The sequence below is a fragment of the Rhodnius prolixus genome, unplaced genomic scaffold (assembly GCF_049639745.1).
Source record: "Rhodnius prolixus isolate KJV_2025 unplaced genomic scaffold, Rpr scaffold_7, whole genome shotgun sequence".
NCBI classification, from domain to species: domain Eukaryota; kingdom Metazoa; phylum Arthropoda; class Insecta; order Hemiptera; family Reduviidae; genus Rhodnius; species Rhodnius prolixus.
Genome location: NW_027411582.1, coordinates 25,238,100 through 25,257,448, shown reverse-complemented (window position 1 = coordinate 25,257,448; position 19,349 = coordinate 25,238,100). Strand labels below are relative to the sequence as shown.

General features: G+C 35.6%; 1 long non-coding RNA gene across 1 annotated transcript in view; it reads right to left on the bottom strand.

Annotated features, from left to right (window-relative positions):
• The window catches only part of LOC141447246 (uncharacterized), a 49,707-nt gene extending 32,369 nt beyond the window's left edge, over positions 1-17,338 (bottom strand). Inside the window, exon 1 of the long non-coding RNA XR_012454227.1 lies at positions 16,940-17,338. This is a non-coding gene — a long non-coding RNA (uncharacterized lncRNA). The remainder of the gene's footprint in view (positions 1-16,939) is intronic.
• Positions 17,339-19,349: the final 2,011 nt, after the last annotated feature.

The window sequence follows — 19,349 nt, the reverse complement described above, 5'->3', positions numbered from 1 at the left end:
GATAGAGATTAATTGAGTTAGGTTGATTATTTTCTTTTCTGGTTAGGCAGTTTTTTTGTTGTAAAGAGAATTTCGTTTTTTTTATGTTAAAGGAAAACTAATAAATTTTGTTTATGTTTATACGTATTTTGTTTAATTTTAATAAGACCCAAAAAAAAAATCCTACCCCTAGAAACCATGCTTTGTTTCAGTTGTAAAGGAGTCAGAAGTGAAGACAATCTTCTTAACTAGATTAACCAGCAAGTCAGAGTAGCCGAGTGTATAGCACACTTAACTCCGGTGATTGAAACCAGTGTTCGATCCCAGCCAGATCCGACTTTTTTTTTTTTTCTCCGATTAAATTATTAATTTATTTTAATTTAATTTTTTTTTTATTATTATTTATTTTTTTTTATTGATATAAATTTTTATTACACTACCTTCTATTATTATTCTGTTAGTTCCTAAATCATTTCCTTTTTCCTTTCTTTTCACTTGTTATCTTCCTTTCCGATACCCACATTACCCAGTTTCCGGCCCTTGTCCTTTCCATATATGTTATTTGGGGTTTCGTCGTTCATCCCCTTCTAGGGTTTTCCCGTTTCCTCTTTTTATTATTATTATTAAAAAATTCTTTTTTATTATAAAACGACGTGGCGTCCAATATTTTGTTTTAGTGTGTTTTCCTTTCCTTCAGGCCCACCCCTTCTCCACTGAAGCTAGCGGCACCACTGTGGCCCAGAGAGGCGTAACAGTTTTGGCGCCCAACGTGGGGCCCTGAAGAAGTACCCAATTTATACTGTTTTTTTGGTATTTAATCAAATAATTGTTTTTGTTTTACTCCGGAATTCTATTTACTTCTTTTGGATTTCTAGGAAAAAAAAAATCTACAAAATGGATGTAGATAGACTGAATAAGGATGAGCTAATATATGAGCTACGTATTAGGGGACTTGCCGAAGACGCGTCTGTAGATGAGATGCGGCGAAAACTTAGGCCACGCATAAGACTGGAGAGAGAGGGGAAGGCCAGTCTTCCATTGGTAGAGACCACCTCACCCAAAGAATTGGAAGTTTGCCAAATAAAGGTGGACAACTTAGAAGCTAAAATCACAGCTTTGGAAGCGACGTCTACAGAAGGGGAGTTGCGAAAAATAGATACGGGATTGCAACATGTGACAAATAGAATTAACCGGGTGAGGCCCGAAGTTAAAAACGTGGAAGCATGCGAGCTAAAGAAGCAACTCACGGATAAATGTGCCTTGTTATGGGCTCAGTTTGAGGAGAAAACCGCAAAGGAACCACAGCAGATTGAACGACCTGTTCAGGAATCAACCACACAAGAATTGGATCAGTACAAGAGGATGCTAGACTCCTTAAAGATGCAGATGGCGCATTTTTCAGGAAGCAGAGAGAGTCCAATCGCTCGCCATTTGGATAGCCTAATCGCTGATTTGCTATCTAAATTGACTCTGATGTCTTTAGGAGACACTCATAAAGAGAAGTTGCGCATTGAGTACCTGCAACATACAGTTGGCTGTCTTCAAGAGTTAAACCAACGCTGTCAGGCACTACCAGCGCCTAACGTCCCACCAGCGGATAGTAACCCTATCCCGCAGCGGCCACCTTCTGAAGGATATTTTGTAAAGAAAGTTCAAGTCCCACTTAAAGATTGGGGAATCAAATTTTCTGGAGACGGCCAAGGGCTGAGTGTTCATGCGTTTCTGGAAGCAATTGATGAAATGAAAACGGCACGGAATGCAAGTGAAGCTGACTTGTATAATTCAGCGTATGATCTGTTTACTGGTAGAGCCCTCATATGGTATAAAGCCATTAGGCGTGAGACTTCCAACTGGAGCCAAATTGTTCGAGAAATGAGAAATGAGTTTGAGCCACAAGACTATGCTGAGCGATTGTGGGATGAGATCCGCTCCCGCACCCAAGGAGAAGATGAGCCGATAGGAATTTATGTGAGTGTGATGAGAAATTATTTCCATCGACTACCTCAGAGGCCTGCAGGACAAGAAATGTTGCGAATTGTGATGCGGAATCTTCACCCTTATTATTTGGATAGATTGGGTCTTCAAGAAGTGTCAGATTTAAATGACTTGGTACAACAGGGAAGACGCTTGGAGCAAAATCGGTGGCGGATTCAAACACATCGACCACCCCCACCAAAGAAATACCTCCTAGAGCCTGATCTAGCTTATCTCCCACCTATGCGCAGGAATAATGCTACAGTGGCTGAAGTTAGAAGTGAAGAACCTTCGTGCAGCCAAAAACCCAGCAGCGCACCCACAGCAAAGATTAATCCTAGATCTCGGAGCAAATGTTGGAACTGTAGCCAACCTGGTCACGCCTTCCGGTGGTGTAGGGCAGAAAAGAAATTATTCTGCGAACGTTGTGGCAAGAAGCAAGTCACCACAGAAGAATGTTCTTGTTCCAGAGACCAGGGAAACTCACCAAGGGGACGAGTCTGAAAGGACGCAGCTCGTGCATAACCCCCCAGTCCGATCGACATAGCACTGAATGGCAGGAATGGTTGGCGACAGTGAGAGAAGTTTACCAGCAGCCCTCCAAACAATTAACTCACTATTGTAGCCGAGACAGCCGTCCATATATAAAAGTTAAAATTTTGGGACTGGAGATGGTTGGACTTCTGGATTCGGGAGCCACCAGATGCTTAATGGATGAACAGACATGGGAAAGATTAACAAGTCTTGGACTAGAACTAGGAGTAGCGAATCCTGGAGCAATTTCAGTAGCAAATGGAGACAAGATGGGAGTAGTGGGAACAATCTGTCTGCCTGTGGAGCTTTGTGGAAAAATTAGAATAATTAATTTTCTAGTAGTTCCTAAGCTCAAGTATCACCTAATCCTAGGAGTCGACTTTTGGCAAAAGATGAGTGTCATTCCCAATGTAGAACGAGGTACTTGGTCCTTCGATGACGCAGTCATGGCAGTAGAAACAGGTCCTGCGATAATTGAACATTCCGCACTAGAGGAAGATCAGAAGCAGGTATTAAAGGAAGTCGTCGAAAAGTGGAAAGCTATTCGCCCACAAAAGTTGGGATGCACAAGTGCAGTCAAGCATGTAATCGAGACAGACCACCGGCCTATCAAACAACGTTATTACCCTGTATCCCCCCACATTCAGGGAATACTAAATAAAGAACTAGATGAGATGCTGGAGCAGGGTATAGTAGTACCATCCAAGAGTCCTTGGTCATCCCCAGTGGTACTTGTTAAAAAGGCGGATGGGACTCACCGTTTTTGTGTGGATTATAGACAATTAAACGCCGTGACGAAAAGGGATGCTTATCCACTACCCTTCGTTTCACACATCCTTGACCGACTTAGAGATGGCCACTATCTCTCTTCCATAGACATAAAATCCGCCTATTGGCAAGTTGCTCTCGAGGAAGATAGCTGTGAGAAAACGGCCTTTACCATCCCAGGCAGGGGATTATTTCAATTTACCAGGATGCCCTTTGGACTCCACAACTCACCGGCAACCTGGCAGCGTCTGGTAGACAATGTCCTTGGAGCAGAGCTAGAACCACAGGTCTTCGTATACCTCGACGATATTGTGATCATAACCAAAGACTTCAAGACGCATATACAAACTTTGGAAGAAGTTTTCAAACGCCTGGCAAAAGCGAATCTGACAATTAATTGGGACAAAAGCTGCTTTTGCAGACCCCAGTTAAGATACCTTGGGTATGTGGTGAACAAGGAGGGACTTCAAGTTGATCCTGACAAAGTGTCTGCAATAATGGATTTTCCCACACCCAGAACTGTGAAACAGATAAGACGATTCTTGGGCCTAGCTTCGTGGTATCGGCGTTTTGTGCCAAACTTCTCAACCGTAGTCACCCCCCTTACATCTCTGCTGAAGAAAGGTAAGAAATGGCATTGGGACGAGGACCAGAAAAGAGCTTTTGAGGAGGTAAAAAACAAACTGATCTCCGCGCCCATACTTACCTGTCCGGATTTTAGCCGACCATTTGTATTACAAACGGATGCTTCGACTTCTGGATTAGGAGCCATCCTTAGTCAAGAATATCCAGAAGGGGAAAAGGCAATTGCATATGCCAGCAGAGGACTGACCGCCGCAGAAAAAAAATTCTCTACAACGGAGCAGGAATGCCTAGCGGTGCTATGGGCTATCGAGAAGTTCCGACCGTACTTGGAGGGTATGAAGTTCTGCGTAGTCACCGACCACATGGCTCTCAAATGGCTTAATAGCTTAAAAGACCCACAGGGACGATTGGCACGTTGGGCAGTGAAACTACAGCAATATGATTTCACCATCCAGCACCGAGCAGGAAAGCTAAACAAAGCTGCTGATGCCCTGTCCAGAGTAGAAGAAGAGCAAGAAGAAATCTCGGCAATCGACTATTCTGAGGACCAACTCGACAACTGGTATAGGGATTTATGTTCCAAGGTTCGCAGACAGCCGGAAGCCTATCCAGCCTGGAAAGTAGAGGGAACAAGGCTGCATAAAAGAGTTGTCGATTCTAATAAGATCCTTGGAGAAGATCGACCATGGAAGCTGGTTGTACCCAAATCTCAAAGGAAGAAATTATTATTTGACTTCCATGACAGTCCCATATCAGGACATCTTGGCTCATTTAAGACGCTGCAACGCTTAAAAGAGCAGTATTATTGGCCTGGTATGGCCGCAGATGTTGCCAGATATGTGACGAGATGCCCTACATGTCTTTCGTTGAAACCTTGTCAGCAGGGACCAGCAGGCTTAATGGGAGGGCAAAGAGTCGCAGAACAACCGTGGCAGATAATTACAACGGACTTGATGGGGCCACTTCCCTTATCGACCAAACAAAATAGGATGCTGCTAGTGGTATGCGATTATTTTACAAAATATTCTATCCTTTTGCCGTTGAGAACTGCTACAGCTAAGAAGATTGCTGATTTGATAGAAGATCAGGTATTCCTGAAGTTCGGTGTGCCGCAGGTTATCATCTGCGATAATGGTGTCCAATTTAAAGGACGTGAATTTCAAAGTAAGATGGACGAGTATGGGACAAAGATTTGGTTTACCAACCTTTATCATCCCCAAGCCAACCCCACCGAACGTGTCAATAGGGTGTTGAAAATCATGCTGTCATCATACGTACAAGATAACCACAGGAAATGGGACAGCCAGTTACCGAAGTTGGAATTTGCGCTAAAGACTGCTGTGCACGAAGCAACAGGATATACCCCAGCATATTTAAACTATGGTAGAGAACTACCAAGGACTGCTGCAGACTATGATGAGCAAGCATCAGATGGAACTGGGGAAGTAAATGTAAACCGAGAGTCCCGCCTGGAAAAATTAAAAGCAATGCCGCTTCTATACAGAGAAGTACAAGACAGGCTGAACCGAGCGTACGAGAAAGGATGTCGCGCTTACAATCTACGAAGAAGACCTGTAGAGTATGCTGAAGGACAGCTGGTATGGTGCAAAACACATCCACAATCGGATGCATCAGCATATTATTCTGGTAAGCTCGCACCAAGGTTTGTGCAGCGAAGGATTAGAAGGAAGATATCCCAAGCAGCATACGAACTCGAGAATGTAGAGACAGGAGCGTTCGCAGGGATTTGGAGTGCAAAGGATTTGAAAGTACATCCAGCAGATGACTAGACCTAGGGGTGGTATCCTTTCCTTTCCTTTCCTATTCCTGCCCTTTCTATACCAAAAGTACGCTAGAGGTTTCGCTATTTTTCTTTCCGGGAAGGAGGAGAGATTATTACGGTGTCAATATTTATAATATTTATAAGATTTATAACAGCTAAAATAAAATCAAAGAAAAATAGCGAAACGGTAGATATTGGAAAATTTTATAAGGAGAGTGTCTTCACGGAAAAGCTGGCTACCTGAGGAAAAAAAAAGAAATTTTTTTTGTATTAAGAATTAGGTTTTTTCGTTGAAATAGTTTTTAGTCGGCTAATTCTCGAAGAGAGGCCCGGGTCAGAAGAAAGAAGAAAGAAGAGAGAAGAGAAACGAGAGAAGAGGCAAGCAGACAGCGCTTCCAGCGGAGACTAGTGGAAGGAGGCAGCAGGTTATGGAGAGGAGTATGGCGAGTGTGTTGGGCTGAACCATTAGTGGATTTTGCTATCTGTTTAGCACGCTACTTTCTCAAAAGTCCTTCAAAAAGGAAAACTGAAGGAATACCCGAAAGGGGTTTAAGAGGAGCAGCGAGTCCAGACCAACAACAGGTGCTTTTGTTTGTGGAAAAAAAGACTAACAAACTAAATTCGGTGCCGACCCGGCCCCACGAAGTTATTTTATTTTATTTTAATTACTTACTAATCCTTGGGTTTATGTGGCCACTTAAGTATAACTGTAATTATTTGTTTTAGGGGTAAGGAATTTAATTGTAAATAAATTTCGAGATAGAGATTAATTGAGTTAGGTTGATTATTTTCTTTTCTGGTTAGGCAGTTTTTTTGTTGTAAAGAGAATTTCGTTTTTTTTATGTTAAAGGAAAACTAATAAATTTTGTTTATGTTTATACGTATTTTGTTTAATTTTAATAAGACCCAAAAAAAAAATCCTACCCCTAGAAACCATGCTTTGTTTCAGTTGTAAAGGAGTCAGAAGTGAAGACAATCTTCTTAACTAGATTAACCAGCAAGTCAGAGTAGCCGAGTGTATAGCACACTTAACTCCGGTGATTGAAACCAGTGTTCGATCCCAGCCAGATCCGACTTTTTTTTTTTTTCTCCGATTAAATTATTAATTTATTTTAATTTAATTTTTTTTTATTATTATTTATTTTTTTTTATTGATATAAATTTTTATTACACTACCTTCTATTATTATTCTGTTAGTTCCTAAATCATTTCCTTTTTCCTTTCTTTTCACTTGTTATCTTCCTTTCCGATACCCACATTACCCAGTTTCCGGCCCTTGTCCTTTCCATATATGTTATTTGGGGTTTCGTCGTTCATCCCCTTCTAGGGTTTTCCCGTTTCCTCTTTTTATTATTATTATTAAAAAATTCTTTTTTATTATAAAACGACGTGGCGTCCAATATTTTGTTTTAGTGTGTTTTCCTTTCCTTCAGGCCCACCCCTTCTCCACTGAAGCTAGCGGCACCACTGTGGCCCAGAGAGGCGTAACACTACCCTATTGCGCTAAGGTCCCCTACCTGGGCGGCAATCACTATTTTTTACCATTCCGATCTATCACGAGCTAGCCTTCTGCAAATTCCTGATCTCCATTTTCTTCACAATGCTCTCAATCTTAAAAAGATATATAGACTTGTTTGTGAAGAAGGAATATCGAAAGACTATAATAAATATTATTGTGTCGAAAAGTAAGTCATTGTCGTCGAGTCAAAAGTTAACATAAACAAATTTTATTCTTTAAAAATAACTACCCATTTTTTTTTTAAATTTTTTTTAATTTTTTTGACACCCCGTAATTTGTGCAATGCGTTGAATGAATTAAATTTGATCAGTTTTCTTTAAAAATTGTATCGCTAATATATTCGAGATCATCCATGTCAATAAATGCGCACATAACGTCCATTTTAAAATTACATCTTTGAGAAAAACTAATTCAACTGATCAAACTGATCTTTGACATAAATACTTAATTATAAGATGTGAACTGTAATAAAAACAAAAATTTTATTGATAGCAACGCCATAACTGGACATGGCTAAGAATTTTTTATCTTACTCTAGTATAATGAATTTCAGCTGTAGGTTATATGATTAGACTCGATATGATAAAGCAAACTTACCAAAAAAAAAAAAAAAATAATTGTGTGGGAGAAATGAATTGAATCAGACTCTTAAGAAAGTCTCTATCTAGAACCAGACTCTTAAGAAAGTCTCTATCTAGCATCAGACTCTTAAGAAAGTCTCTATCTAGAATCAGACTCTTAAGAAAGTCTCTATCTAGAATCATAATCTTAAGATATAGGTTATATGATTAGACTCAATATGTCAAAGCAAACTTACCAAAAAAATAAATAAATAAAAATAACAGTGTAATAGAAATGGAGCACAATAAAACCTTAATTTAAACAGTGACTTGATAAAGTGAGTTGACAACATAAATAGGGATTTAGAAGTTTTGCTCAATAAAAATAAAAAAGGAAAAGTAAGGATAATAACGGATTAAGGTTTTTCTTCGTGTAAATAAAGAACAGTAATAAAAATACACTGGGCCAAAAAAGTCTGTGAACACTAACCTAAATTTTATTACTTTTATTATTATCTTATTAGAAACTTCTTTTATTTTCAAATGAAATATACTATTCGATAGACAGAAACCAGAGTTTTTCATTTTATATTCAATCTTATTTTTGTTCAGCAGGAATATCACAATTAAATGTTTAACAAAACAACACCCCAAACGAATGCAAAAAAAGTCTGTGAACAGCTGTATAAATATGTAAAAACATTAAGATAACAAACAGAAAAACGATTGAATAAAGTTTCAAAGTTCTCTATTGTATTGTAGAAACCACTACAGTCAGTTTTGTGAATAAATAATCTAATTAGTACATATTTAACCACTAATATGGAAGTTCCCAGACCAATTCGAGAACTTATTGTGACGTTGCGAAATGAAAGAAAAAGTATTCGAGAAATAGGGAAGATAGTTCAAAAAAACCCTTCAACGGTGCATAATATAATTAAAAAGTACGGAAATGTGATTAGTAGGCCACGCAGTGGACGGCCACCAAAACTTAATTCCTTTCATAAACTGCAAATTCTGAAGTCTGTTCGAGAAGAACCCAGGACAAGCGCTCAAAAATCAGTCAAGAATTATCAAGTGGTTATGTGTAAGCGTAACACCACAGACAATTAGAAATAAATTACATGAATACGATTATTGCGGTCGAGTCCCGAGGAAAAAACCTTTAATCAATAAAATAAATAGTAACCGCCGATTGGATTTCGCGAAAGAATATGTTTCTAAGCTTTCTAGTTTCTGGGAAACCGTAATCTTTTCAGATGAGTCGAAATTCAATGTATGTGGGTCTGATTGACGACAAAAAGTGTGGCGAAAAAGAAATGAAGCTATGAAAATGAAAAATATGAAGCCTACTTTTAAGCATGGGGGAGGCAACATTCTGGTGTGGGGTGCATGAGTGCTAAAGGAGTGGGCAAGTTAGATCTAATTAATGGTATGATGGACCAATAAGTGTATGTGGATATATTAAGACGCAATTTAAAAGAAAATTCAAAAAAATTAGGGTTGGAGGGAACGTTTGTCTTCCAACAAGACAATGACCCGAAACATACCGCACTAAAAACTCGGGAATGGCTTTTAAATAATACACTCTGGCGCCTAAACACCCCTCCACAATTGCCAGACCTTAACCCAATAGAACATTTGTGGGATGAAATCAGCCGCGAAATAAATAAACGAGGAATAAGAAACCGTGAACAACTAAAAAACGCTATTTTAGAAGAGTGGGATAAAATTCCAACATTGACGACCACAAAATTATTAGGATCGATGAAAGCTCGCTTGTTGGAAGTGATTAGGAACATAGGAGGTCCTACAAGTTTTTAAAATTTATGATTCACGTACAATGTGTAAGAATGATTTATTTCTGCAAAGTGTTCACAGACTTTTTTTGCATTCGTTTGGGGTGTTGTTTTGTTAAACATTTAATTGTGATATTCCTGTTGAACAAAAATAAAAGATTGAATATAAAATGAAAAATTCTGGTTTCTCTCTATCGAATAGTATATTTCATTTGAAAATAAAAGAAGTTTCTAATAAGATAATAATAAAAGTAATAAAATTTAGGTTAGTGTTCACAGACTTTTTTGGCCCAGTGTACATCCAAGTGTACGTAATACTGTCTGAAATAGAAGCAAGATTTAGATAATCTCAATAAGGATAAGCAAAGGTTATTGTTGAATGAAATGAATTTAAAAAGAGATAAAAAATTAGGTACCCCCAGCTTGGGTATGTAGGACGGAACAATAGGGTTAGTCCTCAGCCTAAATTGGGTAGCGTAGGGTCTAGAGACAAAGAAAGGTCAGGTAGCTTAATGACAAAGATGACCAACCTGACATTGTTCTCTTTGTCACTATATAAAGACATTACTTAATTACGACAGAACATTAAGAACGCATCTTCATATCGTTTCAACATTCATCATACCGTTTAGCGGCACCTATTATTTATTGTAAATATTTAGGATTAAACTAGCATTATTTTGTTTTTATTATGATAGTTCACATAGTGTAATAAAGTATTTATGTCAAAGATCAACTTGATCTGATGAATAGTTTATCGCCAAAGATACAGTTTAAAATGTCATGGATAGACTAGAATTTATTATTTACTTATTAGATACAATTTCTTTAAAAACAGATAAGGATTTATTTAGTTCCAATCAATTATCTCCCAATAATCCATATTACAGAATTCCGTAATTTCCTACCCTTATCATAATAAGCCTTTTCTAAATCGATGAAAAATAAGAACGAGTTTTCCTCATTAAAAACAAAAACTATTGCTTACATAATCTTCGAGGTAAACAGCATGAAATAACGAAATAATAATTATTATTAGAAAAGTAATTCAAAGAGATAGATACATCGATAAATTATACCTAAAAATTTTTTTATTATTATGCACGAGCCTGGATTGATTAAAATACATTGTAATAACACTATATATTACAAATACATTACTTACTACATTGTAACAAAACATTGGCTATCAATTAAAACCAAATAAAAAAAAAATTAACGTAGAATATGAAAACAAGACGACGAACTGCTGTGGATCCCCTCGAATTGGCCAGACTTGCTTTAGTTTAAAAGTCAACGATTTGGATACAATCATGTTCGACTATAGATGGTAACACGTTCACCTTCTCGAATGTACACTTTAATAGCTCCAGCGTCGGGATATTTCAAGTTGTAATAACTCATCAAACCCTGTTAAAAAAAACAATAATTTTGAAATTATTTTGTGGATGGTTATTATTCTTATTAGTGGATGATTATTACTATTATTTGTGGATGATTATTATTATTTGTGAATGATTATTATTATTTGTGGATGATTATTACTATTTGTGGATGATTATTACTATTATTTGTGGATGATTATTACTATTATTTGTGGATTATTATTATTATTTGTGAATGATTATTATTATTTGTGGATGATTATTACTATTATTTGTGGATTATTACTATTATTAGTGGGTTATTATTATTATTTGTGAATGATTATTATTGTTTGTGGATGATTGTTATTATTATTTGTGGATGGTTATTATGATTTTAAGTTGAGGCGGGTGTTGGTCTAGTGGTCATGAATGTGGCTTTGTAAGTGGGAGATGACCAGTTCATATCCCGCGTATGACTACTTTTTATTTGTTAGAAAAATTGTTTATGGTAAAGTAAGAGCTTTTGTCCCCGTACATGACACTTAATTGGTAGTTAGGCGTTAAGCCCCGCATGAAAAAAATAGGCGATTACTTTACTTACTTACTACTTTATAATAAATTTAAGAAGCGTTTACAAATTAAGGACACTTGTATTGATTGTTAGTGGGTTCGATTCCCGGTCTCTAGGGCTTGGATTTTATTTAATGTTTAATATGAAAACTTTGCAATAAAGTATGTTTGCTGGTCCATGACACATAATTAGGTAGTTGGACGTTAAAGCCTGCCTGAAAAAATGGACATTACTTTTTTAATTTGTATATTAAGGATACAATATCCCAGTTACTTATTGTAAATGCCAAAAATTCTAAGAGTCAAAACTTTGCATTGCTAATACAAGAAATGAGCGACTCATTGTGTAATAAAACTATTTTAACAAGCGTCAACTTGATCACAGTTTTGTAAGTAAAAAATAAATAAATAATGATAATTATCTTACTTTATTTCTTCCAGAAAAGTAGGTAATTTTTTGAAGATGTCTACATTTTTTAAATTTAAACTGGACCATTACTCTATGACTCCAAAGTACATTAAATGTAACCTTATCAGTAGATTCAATAATCTCACCCAACTTGAACAAAAAAAATTTAAATCTCGTATTATTATAATAAAAGTTTAATAAATAAATAACTTGAAAAAAAATTTACCTTTTCAGCGAACTCCATTTTTATAGTTAATTACGCAACACTATAAAAAAGGCTAGAAAATATCAAAGTGGATCTAATGAAAGCTTACAGTCACAAAATGTGACAAGCAGCGTTGCCAAATTTATGAGTAGTTATAGTCTACCTAAAATGGTTTTAAGTATAAAAAATAATGTATAATTTTTAGTTTATATATAATAATAAATAAATAAAACTGTTATTTCCAATTTATTAGGTAAAATATTTGATAAAATCCATAATATTTTCAAGTTTTTTTCTGATTTCCATACTTAATACTAAAGGTTAGGCATTAGAGATAGTTTCTCGCCTTTTTTGACTACATTAGACGTGCTTAACACAGGCCATTGAATTTCCAGGTATGACAATAAAATTTTAAAATCTTATTCTTAGCTCAAATTTTGCTAAAATAATAATAATTTCTTTAAAAAAAATATCTGGAGAGAAGTAAATATACATTTTTGCTATTTTATTTTATACCAAGTAAAAGGAAGTACATATTCTGTAATAATGGCCAATTTTGGGACATTTTCACTTTGAATTCATATTTCTGGGATGAGAAATGCCCCCAGAAATGGGGATTATCGTAAATTTTGTACCAAGTAGTGTAATCTACAGGGTGATCCATTTAAAACGCACCAATCGCTAATAACTTTTTACGAAAGCGGAATTTCGACAATACCCACGAAGTAAACTATATGTTTTTTTGGGTTTAGTTTTAAAATTTTCCACCCCCGATACTGTATCTTTATTTTTAGCGGAGTTACGGCCAAAAACCTGATTAGGGTTTCATAAGGACCACCGGTTTTGACAATGATTATGAAATCTACATACAAAAATTGTGGAAAATGACGCCAACCCCGTTTCGATATCCCTCATATTAGTTGAGATATTTAAGATCAAACTTACAATTTTATCTATTCGTGAACAGTTTTCGATGTTATTTTTCCACCAGAAATACACCAGTTTTGGGTGGTTCTCTGACTGCAAAAGATGTTATTGGTGACGCAAAGTAAAAAAAATAATAATAATTGAAGATTTTAAAACATGTAGTATAATGTAATGGTTGTGGGTGAATCAGGGATAAATTTTGTTTTATCATCAAATAAAAGCAATCATCACATCATTTTAATGCACCTAGTATGCAAGACTTTTTGACCTATGATTACGGTAAAAACTAGACCAAAAAAAAAACATAGTTTACTTCGTGGGGTTTTTCGGAATTCCGCTTTCCTAAAAAGTTATTAGCGATTGGTGCGTTTTAAATGGATCAACCTGTATAATCGTAGACGTTATAAATAAAGAAACTTTTGCTGTCAGTTTTTTAACTATTTCCAAATGATAAAATTTTTATAAATTATAACTTTAATATTATTATAATAAAATTATAATAATAAATAAACTGCAATAATTTAATGTATCGTCCCCTTTTTGAAAAGACAAAAAATAAACAAGCTCATTTTTTTATTAATAACCTTAAAAATAGTTAATACACTCACATAATTATTAAACGAAGACTAATACAATAATTGATTCCCAAACTTCATGTTGTTTTATCGTTTTGATATGGATTAAACTGTCAAATAAATATTCAATTAAAATCCAGAACGAATAAAGAATAATTTTAAAATAAAGCAATTTCATAAATTCACTAAGATAAAAACCACTAGCCACTTACACTAATAGACAGAAAATAAAAGAAACCTCAGGACTGAATTACTAATAAGTAGGGAACGGATTCGTATGTATTTACATATATTTTTCTAGGCAATTTACAGACGTTTTTCAACTAGAAGTATTCATACTGACACTCTTTAAGCCGTTTGAGTCTACTTTTATTTCACATATTTTCACATATTTGGATGTTATCGCATATTTATACATATTTGATTAAAATAAATAAATATTTCTACATATTTAATCAAAATATGTACATATTTTTCATTTTGGGCATATTTTCATAATTGGGAGGTGGTTGACAGGAACTGTGAACCACAGACTGTAGGGCTGTGAATCACAGTGGGTACAATGGTTATTGTAATTTACACAGAATGCTGCTAAACAGTGACGGGCACTTGTTAGTTCTTTGAAGTTGTCTGACGTTGTCTGTTCTTTCAGCTCGTTCGTTGAAGTGTCCAATTCATTTCGTTCGGTCACTTAGTGTATTCTTTTTTGGGTGAAATGCCACGAACATCGGCCTCAAACAAACAACTGGTTGCTAAATATCTTCGCGAGTTTCCAGCAGAACTTTTTCGAAGTGATGGAGACATTTTGTACTGCACAGCTTGTGACAAGTGCGTTTCTTGCTCTCAACGTTCCCAAGTCACCTAACATATTGCCACCGGATCGCACATAGAGAATAAAAACAGAAAGAAAGAGAGGACGTCCTATCAAGCCTTCCTTACATCTCCATCATCAAGTAAGTCCACTCTGAGTACAGATCTGTGTCGGGCTTTGGTTAGAGCAGATATCCCTTTCCACAAACTTAAAAACTGGTAGAAGTACTGAGCAAGAACAAAGGGTGGGAGACCATCTGCTAGACTTCTGATATTATCAGTGGAACAGAAGTCACCTCAGAACATCGTGTACCCTTTTACAACCAACGAGATAACTTCTTTCAGCAAGGCACCTATAACATCTGTAGATGTTGAACGATCTTTTAGTCGTTACAAGTCCATCTTACGCCCAGATCGTCGTCACTTTACGTTCCAACATTTGAAATTTCATGTGGTTGCAAACAATTTCGAAGAGTGAAGTTTTCAAAATTGAAAATTTATTTAAATTTAATAATTTATTTAAAACATCTTTTTATAAATAGTGAAAATGTTCTTTGTTGTATAAATCATTATAACTTGTAAAAACAAATTATTTTGTTCCTAATAAATTATTATAAATTGTAAAAATGTTCTTTTCTTGTATAAATAATTATAACTTGCCCCCCCCCAAAAAAAAATCCATTTTCAAAAAAATAATGTCCATTTTACTTAAATATTCCAGAAAATATTTTAAGAAAATCACATATTTTCCACATAATTGACGAAAATAAATGCATATTTTAATTAAATATTTGGCATTTTTAAATACATAAAAATCCGTTCCTTACTAATAAGGTTCAATATCATTGATACAAGTGAATACAAAGCTGTGTAAATTTGCCTTTAGACCATTTTGCCTTTTTTTTCTTGTCGGGAATCATCAAAGAAATTGTACAGAATACGTCATTTTTGTAGCGGGAACAGTATATATATTTTGACTTTTTCCCACCTAATTTAACCTTAACTACCTAGGATCGCAATGTTTTGTATTATTTGTTCTCTTCATATAATTAAATATTATTTTCCTTTTTTATTTTTAATGGCTGTTGATTATTTATTCAGTGATTATTATATTATTTTATCTTTCAATTGTTACTATTATTTCTCAGCATTGATTACACAAATTTAATTATTATTACTGATCATTGCTTGTGGTCTAAAATTCTGAAATATGAAGTGTAAAAAATGCAATTTATTCTAGTAGCAAAAAACAATAAATTATACCAGTGTTCTGTCACCTATGACTTGTTCATATTAACATTCAGTTGCGAACTCACGACTTTGTCTTAATTACTTAAGGATATTTTTTTTTTCAAAAACTTGGATTTCTTTTACTGAAAAATCAACAGAAATTAAAAAGTTTTTAGAGGTAAAATTAGCTCAACCGATTTTAATAAACTCGTTTATTGAAATTGCAAGGATGGCCGAAGTCGAAGATCAAATGCATGCTGATTTGTTTTTTCGATATCCACCGAATCGTCCACAAAGAGTTTCTACCTCAAGGTGAAACGATCAATCAACACTTTTACCGACAGGGTTCTTGAAAAACTTCGAAAAAGAGTCATTCGTGTGAGACCCAAACATCAAGAACAAGTGGGTGTTGCATCATGGGTAAATGCTCCTTGTCACACAGCAATTTCAATAAACCAGAGTTTTTGGCCAGTAAAAACATTCCTGTGGCTCCTCAGCCTCCTTATTCGCCTGACTTGGAGTCCTTGTGACTTTTTTTCTCTTCCCGAAGTTGAAAAATCACCTGAAGGGAACTACTCGTAAACATTCAAACGGCTGTAACCGACCAGCTGAAGGCTATTCCAGTATTGGAGTTCGAGCACTGCTATTCGGAGTGGAAGAAACGTCTCCAGCGCTGTGTGGCTTCAGAAGGAAGTTATTTTGAAGGTGACAGTATAGAATTGTAATTCTTTTTGAATAAAAAAATTTAAAAAAATCAGTATCATTACTTAATTTACAGACCTCGTATTCCTTAATGAATATTTTATTTGCATTCATATAAAACTCACGTGCATATCCTATATACCAGCTTGATAATATTCATGATTTTTATACAAACTGAAAAAATAACACGTGACAATATGCACGTGTAAACCAAACGAAATGTTGTCAAAATTACGTCATTTCCATTCAACCATTAAACAGTATTATAACTGCTAGTGACAACGAATTACACAATCCCTCTCTAGAAGGATTGGTTTGGGTGACCAATCCTTAGGTAACAATATTCCCGTATCCTTTACCATTCTTCTACCTCCAGTTTGGTCCATGGTCAGTAATAAAATATTCAAAAAACCAATTTCAAAACAGTAATTAACTTTTTGTACACATAACACTGTTTCGGTTGGTAAATTTGTTTTGTAACAACTAAGTCGCTAAAACGAATTTGTACTTTTTTAAAGCGCACTTCTATAATATTTATTGTGATACAAATTTGGCTTTTTATTTTCTTTTAAAAGTGTTGCATACTTCAATTTTTTTATTTCAAATTTGTTCTTCTCTGGAAGCTCAAGACCATCCTTCCAGCCACCTATTTCCTCATTTTGAAATCTTACTTGACTGACAGACATTTTAGAGTGAAGGTAGGAACTATTCTTTCTCCATTCAGCCATGCTGACGCTGGAGTTCCGCAAGGCAGCATACTAGGCCCCATTCTGTACACAATCTACTCCTCAGACATACCTACTCATCCTCAAACTACTCTTCTCACCTATGCTGACGATACTGCCATCTTATCTACTGACAAAGACCCAATAATAGCTCATAGAAACCTTCAGACTCACCTCACCTTCTTAGAAAATTGGTTCAAAAAATGGGCTATCAAACTGAACGAAACTAAATCTCAAAATATTACCTTCACTCTTCCTCCTGTCTTTTACAATCTTATTCCTTTACCTGCTGTCAACGTAGTCCGCTACCTTGGGCTTTACCTTCACAGAAGACTCACATGGAACCCTCATACTCGACTTAAGAGAACAGAACTTAACAGACGCTTCCGACATCTGAAAAGACTACTTGACAACAGATCAAAACTCACTCTGGACAACAAAAGACTAATTTATGTAAGTATACTAAAGCCAGTCTGGGCTTACGGCATCGAACTGTGGGGTTCAACCAAACGCTCAAATCTGCAAAGGATCCAGTTCTTGCAATCTAAAATTCTTCGCTCTATAGTAAACGCTTTTCTACGTCACCAATCAAACCATTCTCACAGACTTGAACATTCCTTTCGTCACACAAGTTGCAAAAACACGTTATAGAAATTTCCATCTTAACATTCAAACACATCACAATCCACTGGTACAACATCTTTCTTCAAGAACATTTCCAGACAACACTTCCAGACGTCTTAAAAGACAGTGGCCTCGCGATCTCCTCTCTGATGAAGAGAGTCAGTAGAAAGAAAATGTTTTTGGAGTGTTACCGCTGGGTAACTTCTCCACTCTTTTATTCTGTTATTTATTGTTATCATTGTTGCTTATAACGCAAAATGCGTTGATTGTAACTAAATAAATGATTAAAAAAAAAAAAAAAATTTGTTCTCTTTAGAAATACCCCTTTTAGAAGAAAATGGTCGCGTTTTTACCAGATCCCTCCAAACCCTCACTCTTTCTATTCGTTTTATGTATGTGTAAACATTGTAATTTAAAAAAAAAACAAAAATCAGAGGACTTTTGAAATTTGATATTTTGTTCAGAGGATGAAACAAGAAATTTTTGGGCAAAATCAATTAAACAAAAGTTCCAAATTTTCTCAATGTTTTTTCTTATTTATTTTTTTCATTTTTCTTCAAACATTTCTGCACAAAATTAAAAATCAATAACTAATACTAACTTTTGGATCTGGAGGGAGCACGAAAAGAACTGGGTGATGTATCCTGGGGTTAAACACAGCAAGACCATGATGCCTTGGCTGTGTAAGCAAAGAACCATAGAGACCCTGTGTTTGGGCAGAAATCAGATTACTCTGATTACAGGCCTATTCACCGGGGCATGGTAGGTTCAAGAAGCATCTGCCACAAGGTGGGGGCTTATTCGCTTGGAGCCGTTGTGCAGATTATGTCAGGAAGAGGAGGAAACGGTCTCTTACCTGCTGTACTCGATTGCTGCGTTGCAATCGAGCGTTAGCGCTATGAAACCTTTGTAACGCTGAGGCCGAAGGAGATAGTAGCGCAAAAAGAACTAGTAGGGAAAGTCCTCAACCTCTTTAGGAGAGGAGAGTTCGTTTATTAGAACTAAGGAGGGGCTGGCACAATAAGTCTCTTGTGGCTGCGGTGCCGTGAGGCGTAGGTCCCGTCCCATCTATTATCTAATCTAATACTAACTTTACCAAATTTTCAATTGAAAATAATTCAATGGAAAACGTACCCGCCATATCCAAAAACACTTTCCTCCATATTTCTATTGGGAAATTGAAAAAAAAAAATATTATCTTGGTATGTCAGCTATTCGGAAAGTTGTGGAAAACAACGCGAATGTTAAGCCTTTAACCCAGATAAAATAACATAACTACATGCTTTTAAAATGATCAATCAAATTTAGAGTTAAAACAAGGCTCTGAATTTTGCTAAATCATTTAATTTAAGTTCAATCAATTAGGCGCCACGATAGCCGTGGGGTTAAGAGACTGGACTCGTATTGTTGGTTTAGTGGGTTCGATTCCCGGGGTTTTAGACTTGGATTTTTATTTAAATGGTTAATAAAAGAAATGTATAGTAAGAAGTCATGTTTGCTAGTCGCCTTCATCCACGACAACTAATCAGTAGTTGGACCCATAAACCCTATCTGAAAAAATAAGTATTCGATATTTTCGATATTGTTCAACATTCAACCGAGTTGTGCTCTCTTAAAATATTTTTAATATAATTGTAATAAAAGTACTTCAAATTAAATAACAATGAGCTTCTAAAATGTGTAAATACGAGTAGATTTATTTAT